Consider the following 10445-nt stretch of genomic DNA (forward strand, 5'->3'; position numbering starts at 1 on the left):
TGTTGATTTCTGCATCTTGATATCATCTGTAACAGTCGTCTCCTTCTGCAGCCTTTCTGTTCTCTGTGTTCTGATTCGTCCAGGTCCAGTGGAACAGGGCGGGGGCAGGGAGAGGGTTGACCAATCAAAGCAGAGGGCATTCTACACCATTGTGGTCATACTGGGAGTACTGGTGTTGAGGTTTACTTGGAGTCTGGTTTGGGCTGTCTTCTTCTCATTGGGGATTTCTGTATGTGAGATAATGATGTGCAGTATGTGTTTCCTTCTGCCCAGCAGTCTGGTGTTACCTCTGCTGTTTCTACACAGAGCAGGGAAGCTGGTGTGTTGGAAGAAAAACATCCAGTGAGGCAGAAGAATAAATTAGGGAAACAGAAAAACACTTTAGAACAGAGAGCCGTTCTGCTGCTTTCTTCCACTGGAAAAACAGCAGAACTGCTCTCAGTTTGACTTGGAGTGTGAATCATTTCACCATGATGAAATAAGAACATGTGGAGTGTGAGCCTCCTAAATTATGATAAATGACTGATTCCAGCAGCTGTTTGTCTGAATTTATGACAAATGGTCCAAGCGTTACCTCTTTACCAAAAGTTTTGATCCCAAGTTGGACAAAATCAATGCTCTCAAAGAAAGAAAGAAAGAAATTATTTTTCAAGTCTCTTCAGGCATCGTTAACACATTGCTCATATTTCATGGGACTTTTCTTAGAGTAAAACTCAGATGTAATAATTTTATACCCAAAAACATCAGTAACACCAGAATTGCGGTTTTTAGCCCTTAGATGCTCCAGTGATTGGATCATACACTCGTCCATCAGTGGGTCAAAAATGGCCCATACAAGAATCGATGCATTTTTATAACATTTTAAGTCATTAGTATTTGTATTCTGTTTTAGTCCACACAAAAATGATTTCATGTTTGAAATATGTTCATTTTTCACTTTATAACAGACATTTTTCTACTTAGACCAGCTGGTGCATCTAAGGGTTAAAAATGAAATTTTTTCACTTGACAAACTTTAAATTCAACAATTTCTTGTCATTATTGCTCATATTCTCTGACTGCTCTGGAAGCAGCCGTTTCTGCAGCAGCTTTCGTCTCCTTCTGTCATTTGTCCACTGAGTTTGTTCTTCAACAAGTTCCATTGTTCAGATTGTGTTAGTTATTGGAATTGTAGCTAAATGGCGGATATATGAAGTTAATTTCTTTGTAAAGCTGATTTTATTTCATGTATGTACATGGGTTTCTGTCAGCTCTGTCAGAAATGTACGGAGCACAAATTTATCCTCTTCGAATAAGTATATGAACGTTTTCCAGTAAGATCAAGCCTCTGAAGATTTTTTTAATGTTATGTGAAATAATATTTATTTATGGTGATGGATTAAAAAAATGAAAAATATTTAAATATTTCAAACAATGCTCCTTTATATCCATGTCATTTGACTCTTTGCCTTTTATTAACATTTACATCATTGATTCATATTTTTCTGTTTCACTGACGTGTAAACACATCAGCCTACAGTTTTATCATTTCGTAATCCTTCTTGTGTTTTATTGTAGTTTTGTAAGAGAGAAGTTGTTTCAGTGCTTTTGTTGCTTAAATGAAATAAATGATTCTAAATGAATAGCTGAAATGCTGAATTTTCTGTGCCATCCTGCAAATTCTTCAAAGAACCTCTTTCAATTATCTGCTTAACTGTTGTGATACAACACTGTAGAAGTTGTTGCTGCTGTATTGTAACTTCCACTTATTGTTTGAATGACCAGGCCTCTAGGGGCATAATTGTCTTAGTTATCGCTTGTCACTTAGTGGCCACATGATGCTGCCTCAGCCAATGATCGGCTTGACAGGAAATTATCCCAACTTTATTAGTGCAAAATTGCTAATGTCTTTTCACCAACTGCTGGTTTGCTCCTAGACCTTTGAGTGGCAAAATAAGTAAGTAAAGATGTTCATAATATTGTTAGAATGTATATTTATAGTTGCTATGACATATTTGCAGTGTTGTGAGTGTCAGTCTGTTAGTACGTTTGTAATAATAATAGCGGTTCAGTGTTTCCTCCAGGATTTTTTTCAGCAGCGGCGGCAGGCTCTCCGGGACCGTAGTGACGTAAACAAATGACACTTAACTGCAGATTTTACTTTTACAACCTATTTATTGAATGGACAGTTGAAAATAACTTTTTAAAGGCTGAATGTTAAAAAAATTAAATGAAAAAATATTTAAAAAAGCTCGTTTGAAAATGCGGTCAGCAGTTACATCATGGTGCGTGGATATTAGCTTAATGCTATCAATTAGTTTACTCACATTAGCGAGTTGGCACTGGGCCAACTAAAGCCACCGATATGTTATATAACTAGCTGGGTATCAATATTTTGCAAATGTCTATTTAACTTGTAAACTGTGTCAGACAAAAAATGTGATTTTTCAACATGTTGTAAAAACATGCCATATGATGAAACAATGTAAAGGAGGCCGTGAAACACACTCTGAGAAAGGTTTTCTTTGAAAAAAAAATCATCATGAATTTTGGCGCAAAAAAACGCCTTACTATACTATGTCGAAAAAAAAATTGCAATTTTTCAACATGTTGTAAAAACGTGCCATATGATGAAATAATGTAAAGGAAGCCGTGAAACACACTCCAGAAAGGTTTTCTTTGAAAAAAAAAATCATCATGAATTTTGGCGCAAAAAACGCCTTACTATACTATGTCGAAAAAAGATGCAATTTTTCAACATGTTGTAAAAACATGCCATATGAGGAAATAATGTAAAGGAGGCTGTGAAAAACACTATGGTAAGGTTTTCTTTGAAAAAAAAAAGAATTTTGGCGCAAAAAACGCCTTACTATACTATGTCGAAAAAAAGATGCAATTTTTCAACATGTTGTAAAAACATGCCATATGAGGAAATAAAGTAAAGGAGGCTGTGAAAAACACTATGGTAAGGTTTTCTTTGAAAAAAAAAAGAATTTTGGCGCAAAAAACGCCTTACTATACTATGTCGAAAAAAAGATGCAATTTTTCAACATGTTGTAAAAACATGCCATATGAGGAAATAATGTAATGGAGGCCGTGAAACACACTCCAGAAAGGTTTTCTTTGAAAAAAAAATCATCGTGAATTTTGGCGCAAAAAAACGCCTTACTATACTATGTCGAAAAAAAGATGCAATTTTTCAACATGTTGTAAAAACATGCCATATGAGGAAATAATGTAATGGAGGCCGTGAAACACACTCCAGAAAGGTTTTCTTTGAAAAAAAAATCATCATGAATTTTGGTGCAAAAAAAACGCCTTACTATACTATGTCGAAAAAAAGATGCCATTTTTCAACATGTTGTAAAAACATGCCATATGAGGAAATAATGTAATGGAGGCCGTGAAACACACTGCAGAAAGGTTTTCTTTGAAAAAAAAATCATCATGAATTTTGGCGCAAAAAAACGCCTTACTATACTATGTCGAAAAAAAGATGCAATTTTTCAACATGTTATAAAAACATGCCATATGAGGAAATAATGTAATGGAGGCCGTGAAACACACTGCAGAAAGGTTTTCTTTGAAAAAAAAATCATCATGAATTTTGGCGCAAAAAAACGCCTTACTATACTATGTCGAAAAAAAGATGCAATTTTTCAACATGTTGTAAAAACATGCCATATGAGGAAATAATGTAATGGAGGCCGTGAAACACACTGCAGAAAGGTTTTCTTTGAAAAAAAAAAAGAATTTTGGCGCAAAAAACGCCTTACTATACTATGTCGAAAAAAAGATGCAATTTTTCAACATGTTGTAAAAACATGCCATATGAGGAAATAATGTAATGGAGGCCATAAAAAACACTCTGAGAAAGGTTCTCTTTGAAAAAAAAATCATCATGAATTTTGGCGCAAAAAAACGCCTTACTATACTATGTCGAAAAAAAGATGCAATTTTTCAACATGTTGTAAAAACATGCCATATGAGGAAATAATGTAAAGGAGGCCATAAAAAACACTCTGAGAAAGGTTCTCTTTGAAAAAAAAATCATCATGAATTTTGGCGCAAAAAAACGCCTTACTATACTATGTCGAAAAAAAGATGCAATTTTTCAACATGTTGTAAAAACATGCCATATGAGGAAATAATGTAAAGGAGGCCGTGAAACACACTGCAGAAAGGTTTTCTTTGAAAAAAAAGTCATCATGAATTTTGGCGCAAAAAAACGCCTTACTATACTATGTCAAAAAAAAGATGCAATTTTTCAACATGTTATAAAAACATGCCATATGAGGAAATAATGTAATGGAGGCCGTGAAACACACTCCAGAAAGGTTTTCTTTGAAAAAAAAATCATCATGAATTTTGGCGCAAAAAAACGCCTTACTATACTATGTCGAAAAAAAGATGCAATTTTTCAACATGTTGTAAAAACATGCCATATGAGGAAATAATGTAAAGGAGGCCGTGAAACACACTCCAGAAAGGTTTGCTTTGAAAAAAAAAATTATCATGAATTTTGGCACAAAAAAACGCCTTACTATACTATGTCGAGAAAAAAAATGCAATTTTTCAACATGTTGTAAAAACATGCCATATGAGGAAATAATGTAAAGGAAGCCGTGAAACACACTCCAGAAAGGTTTTCTTTGAAAAAAAAATCATCATGAATTTTGGCGCAAAAAAACGCCTTACTATACTATGTCGAAAAAAAAAGCGATTTTTCAACATGTTGTAAAAACATGCCATATGAGGAAATAATGTAAAGGAGGCCGTGAAACACACTCCAGAAAGGTTTTCTTTGAAAAAAAAAATCATCATGAATTTTGGCACAAAAAAACGCCTTACTATACTATGTCGAAAAAAAGATGCAATTTTTCAACATGTTGTAAAAACATGCCATATGAGGAAATAATGTAAAGGAGGCCGTGAAACACACTCCAGAAAGGTTTTCTTTGAAAAAAAAATGTCTATTTCAGTTTCACACTTCTCTGTATTAAATCTGTTCAACTACAATACTGGCCTGTTCCTTGGAGGATGCAGCACAGGGGAGAGTTTAGGTGACTTTGAATCCCAGGACAGGAGTCACACTGGGTGTAACAGTACAGATGCTCTGTCTTCATAAACATACAAACAAATGATCCACCAAAACATTCACGACCGAGAGAAACTATATAGATGTCAGGAGTGTGAGAAAACTCTGAACCATTTTATCTGATGAAAGGTCTCAGAAATGTTATTCTGGATGGTAACCATACAGCTCTGAGTAGTGTGACAAAACATATTAACATTTTGATAATAAACCACCCATTAAAAAATTCTCTCTGGAGAGAAACCACCGCTTTGACCACTTTGGGAAGACTTTATCATTTAACTTAGACAACTTGAGAGTTCACCAACACATCATCCAGCTGTGACCAGTGGTAGGGCTTTCCATACCCCATATTGTCGTCATGCCAGAATCATCCACTTCTGCAGATTAGAGTCATCTTGTGAGACAGTGTTTTGACATATCCACGGGTGTTCATGGTACCATCTGTAAATGTCTTTTCCCCAACATTTTTTGCTCTAAAGCAGCCTCATTTCATCATCATCAAATGCTCACCTTTGTTCTTTACTGGTGGGACTGTGCATTCACTGTGATAGTCCTGGTTCACACTGAACACAAATGTGTTTGTCTCATGTGACCAAAGAATATGTTTTCTTTTTTAAGCTATATTTTTGGCCTTTTATTCAAAAGGTGCAGTGAGAGAGAGAGAAGGGAAACAGAAAAGAAGAGTCAGGGGAACCCATGCAGCAAAGTGCCACGAGCGGGAATCGAACCTGGGCCGCTATGTCGGGGACCAGCCTCCGTACATGGGTCACCTGCTTAACGCGCTGAGCTATACGGGCACCCGAGAACATGTTTTCACTATTCTTTAGGCTTTTATCTCATAGTTTTATGCCAAAGAGCAAGTAAGGGTGCTTTTTTGGACACCAACCACAGAGTTTGACATTATATATCGTTCTTGTTACCATTTGAACTGTGGGAGAAACTCTGATTTTCTTTGGTAACACCTGTGCCAAGCATGAGGGACTTTTCCATCTGGTTTTCAGAGCTAGATTGTGTGAGTAGAGTTCTGCACATGCTGTCATTTTAGAAGGATGACAAATGCAGCTCTGATTAAAGGTACTCTGTCTCATTGCATTCCTCCTGATTACTGCTACTACTGTATATCCACTGAGTTTTTATTTGATCACAGTTGTCACCAGTTATCACAGGTGCATTTATTTTTGATGCACTGCTTTCGATCTTGTACTTTCAATGCAGTCTTTGACAAGTATTTGTTTCAGATTTTCCATATATGAGGAATTATTCAATTTGTTATCTTGAAAGTAATGTAATCATAGTGAGGTGATCCATTCTTTAAATCATTTGAGAGTTAAGTGATTTTGCAAAACGCGTGAACTCACACCAGTTGTGTACTGTATGTTAGAAAAATTGTTTATTTTATCAGACCATCAGGATGAAGAAAACAAAGAAGTGAAGTTGTGTATGAGTGCATCCAATCATTCTCTGTGTGGTCAGTGAGTGTTTCTGTGTGCATGGTTGTTTATTTTTATTCACATCTGTGAGTGCACTTTGGTGATTCTTTACAGTAACAGTCATGTTATTGTTGTCGGTGTATTTATAGGGAAGACTAATGTTAGTGTGCTAAATCCATTTTAAAGGCACTCATTCAAAGTTACATACATAAATAAATTTTGGCGCAAAAAAACGCCATAGTATACTATGTCGAAAAAAAACGCAATTTTTCAACATGTTGTAAAAACCTGCCATATGAGGAAATAATGTAATGGAGGCCGTGAAACACACTCCAGAAAGGTTTTCTTTGAAAAAAAAAATCATCATGAATTTTGGCGCAAAAAAACGCCTTACTATACTATGTCGAAAAAAAGATGCAATTTTTCAACATGTTGTAAAAACATGCCATATGAGGAAATAATGTAAAGGAGGCCGTGAAAAACACTATGGTAAGGTTTTCTTTGAAAAAAAAATGAATTTTGGCGCAAAAAACGCCTTACTATACTATGTCTAAAAAAAGATGCAATTTTTCAACATTTTGTAAAAACATGCCATATGAGGAAATAATGTAATGGAGGCCGTGAAACACACTCCAGAAAGGTTTTCTTTGAAAAAAAAATCATCATGAATTTTGGCTCAAAAAAACGCCTTACTATACTATGTCGAGAAAAAGATGCCATTTTTCAACATGTTGTAAAAACATGCCATATGAGGAAATAATGTAATGGAGGCCGTGAAACACACTGCAGAAAGGTTTTCTTTGAAAAAAAAATCATCATGAATTTTGGCGCAAAAAAACGCCTTACTATACTATGTCGAAAAAAAGATGCAATTTTTCAACATGTTGTAAAAACATGCCATATGATGAAATAATGTAAAGGAGGCTGTGAAAAACACTATGGTAAGGTTTTCTTTGAAAAAAAAAAAGAATTTTGGCGCAAAAAACGCCTTACTAAACTATGTCGAAAAAAAGATGCAATTTTTCAACATGTTGTAAAAACATGCCATATGAGGAAATAATGTAATGGAGGCCATGAAACACACTCCAGAAAGGTTTTCTTTGAAAAACAAATCATCATGAATTTTGGCGCAAAAAAACACCTTACTATACTATGTCGAAAAAAAGATGCAATTTTTCAACATGTTGTAAAAACATGCCATATGAGGAAATAATGTAAAGGAGGCCGTGAAAAACACTATGGTAAGGTTTTCTTTGAAAAAAAAATGAATTTTGGCGCAAAAAACGCCTTACTATACTATGTCGAAAAAAAGATGCAATTTTTCAACATGTTGTAAAAACATGCCATATGAGGAAATAATGTAATGGAGGCCGTGAAACACACTCCAGAAAGGTTTTCTTTGAAAAAAAAATCATCATGAATTTTGGCGCAAAAAAACGCCTTACTATACTATGTCGAAAAAAAGATGCAATTTTTCAACATGTTGTAAAAACATGCCATATGAGGAAATAATGTAAAGGAGGCCATAAAAAACACTCTGAGAAAGGTTCTCTTTGAAAAAAAAATCATCATGAATTTTGGCGCAAAAAAACGCCTTACTATACTATGTCGAAAAAAAAAGCGATTTTTCAACATGTTGTAAAAACATGCCATATGAGGAAATAATGTAAAGGAGGCCGTAAAAAACACTCTGAGAAAGGTTCTCTTTGAAAAAAAAATCATCATGAATTTTGGCGCAAAAAAACGCCTTACTATACTATGTCGAAAAAAAGATGCAATTTTTCAACATGTTGTAAAAACATGCCATATGAGGAAATAATGTAAAGGAGGCCGTGAAACACACTGCAGAAAGGTTTTCTTTGAAAAAAAAGTCATCATGAATTTTGGCGCAAAAAAACGCCTTACTATACTATGTCGAAAAAAAGATGCAATTTTTCAACATGTTATAAAAACATGCCATATGAGGAAATAATGTAATGGAGGCCGTGAAACACACTCCAGAAAGGTTTTCTTTGAAAAAAAAATCATCATGAATTTTGGCGCAAAAAAACGCCTTACTATACTATGTCGAAAAAAAGATGCAATTTTTCAACATGTTGTAAAAACATGCCATATGAGGAAATAATGTAAAGGAGGCCGTGAAACACACTCCAGAAAGGTTTTCTTTGAAAAAAAAAATTATCATGAATTTTGGCGCAAAAAAACGCCTTACTATACTATGTCGAGAAAAAAAATGCAATTTTTCAACATGTTGTAAAAACATGCCATATGAGGAAATAATGTAAAGGAAGCCGTGAAACACACTCCAGAAAGGTTTTCTTTGAAAAAAAAATCATCATGAATTTTGGCGCAAAAAAACGCCTTACTATACTATGTCGAAAAAAAAAGCGATTTTTCAACATGTTGTAAAAACATGCCATATGATGAAATAATGTAATGGAGGCCGTGAAACACACTCCAGAAAGGTTTTCTTTGAAAAAAATAATCATCATGAATTTTGGCGCAAAAAAACGCCTTACTATACTATGTCGAAAAAAAGATGCAATTTTTCAACATGTTGTAAAAACATGCCATATGAGGAAATAATGTAAAGGAGGCCGTGAAACACACTCCAGAAAGGTTTTCTTTGAAAAAAAAAATCATCATGAATTTTGGCACAAAAAAACGCCTTACTATACTATGTCGAAAAAAAGATGCAATTTTTCAACATGTTGTAAAAACATGCCATATGAGGAAATAATGTAAAGGAGGCCGTGAAACACACTCCAGAAAGGTTTTCTTTGAAAAAAAAATCATCATGAATTTTGGCGCAAAAAAACACCTTACTATACTATGTCGAAAAAAAGATGCAATTTTTCAACATGTTGTAAAAACATGCCATATGAGGAAATAATGTAAAGGAGGCCGTGAAAAACACTATGGTAAGGTTTTCTTTGAAAAAAAAATGAATTTTGGCGCAAAAAACGCCTTACTATACTATGTCGAAAAAAAGATGCAATTTTTCAACATGTTGTAAAAACATGCCATATGAGGAAATAATGTAATGGAGGCCGTGAAACACACTCCAGAAAGGTTTTCTTTGAAAAAAAAATCATCATGAATTTTGGCGCAAAAAAACGCCTTACTATACTATGTCGAAAAAAAGATGCAATTTTTCAACATGTTGTAAAAACATGCCATATGAGGAAATAATGTAAAGGAGGCCATAAAAAACACTCTGAGAAAGGTTCTCTTTGAAAAAAAAATCATCATGAATTTTGGCGCAAAAAAACGCCTTACTATACTATGTCGAAAAAAAAAGCGATTTTTCAACATGTTGTAAAAACATGCCATATGAGGAAATAATGTAAAGGAGGCCGTAAAAAACACTCCAGAAAGGTTTTCTTTGAAAAAAAAATCATCATGAATTTTGGCGCAAAAAAACGCCTTACTATACTATGTCAAAAAAAAATGCGATTTTTCAACATGTTGTAAAAACATGCCATATGAGGAAATAATGTAATGGAGGCCGTGAAACACACTCCAGAAAGGTTTTCTTTGAAAAAAAAATCATCATGAATTTTGGCGCAAAAAAAACGCCTTACTATACTATGTCGAAAAAAAGATGCAATTTTTCAACATGTTGTAAAAACATGCCATATGAGGAAATAATGTAAAGGAGGCCGTGAAACACACTGCAGAAAGGTTTTCTTTGAAAAAAAAGTCATCATGAATTTTGGCGCAAAAAAACGCCTTACTATACTATGTCGAAAAAAAGATGCAATTTTTCAACATGTTATAAAAACATGCCATATGAGGAAATAATGTAATGGAGGCCGTGAAACACACTCCAGAAAGGTTTTCTTTGAAAAAAAAATCATCATGAATTTTGGCGCAAAAAAACGCCTTACTATACTATGTCGAAAAAAAGATGCAATTTTTCAACATGTTGTAAAAAC

The sequence above is a fragment of the Amphiprion ocellaris genome, chromosome 13 (assembly GCF_022539595.1).
Source record: "Amphiprion ocellaris isolate individual 3 ecotype Okinawa chromosome 13, ASM2253959v1, whole genome shotgun sequence".
Classification (NCBI taxonomy): Eukaryota; Metazoa; Chordata; class Actinopteri; family Pomacentridae; genus Amphiprion; species Amphiprion ocellaris.